The following is a 511-nucleotide window of genomic DNA, read 5'->3' on the forward strand; positions in this document are numbered from 1 at the left end:
GGATGCCATGATCTTCGTTTTCTGAACATTGAGCTTTAAGCCAACTTTTTCACTCTCCTCTTTCACTTTCATCAAGAGGCTCTTTAGTTCTTCTTCACTTTCTACCATAAGGGTGGTGTCATCTGCATATCTGAGCTTACTGATATTTCTCCCGGCAATCTTGATTCCAGCTTGTGCTTCTTCCAGCCCAGCGTTTCTCATGATGTACTCTGCATAGAAGTTAAATAAGCAGGGTGACGATGTACAGCCTTGACGTACTCCTTTTCCTATTTGGAACCAGTCTGTTGTTCCATGTCCAGTTCTAACTCTTGCTTCCTGACCTGTATATAGGTTTCTCAAGAGGCAGGTCAGGTGGTCTGGTATTCTACAGAATATCATCTCTTTCAGAATTTTCCAGTTTATTGTGATCCACACAGTCAAAGGCTTTGGCATAGTCAATAAAGCAGAAATAGATGTTTTTCTGGAACTCTCTTGCTTTTTCCATGATCCAGCAGATGTGGCAATTTGATCT

Source organism: Bison bison, unplaced genomic scaffold (assembly GCF_000754665.1).
Source record: "Bison bison bison isolate TAMUID 2011002044 unplaced genomic scaffold, Bison_UMD1.0 scf7180017863702, whole genome shotgun sequence".
NCBI classification, from domain to species: domain Eukaryota; kingdom Metazoa; phylum Chordata; class Mammalia; order Artiodactyla; family Bovidae; genus Bison; species Bison bison.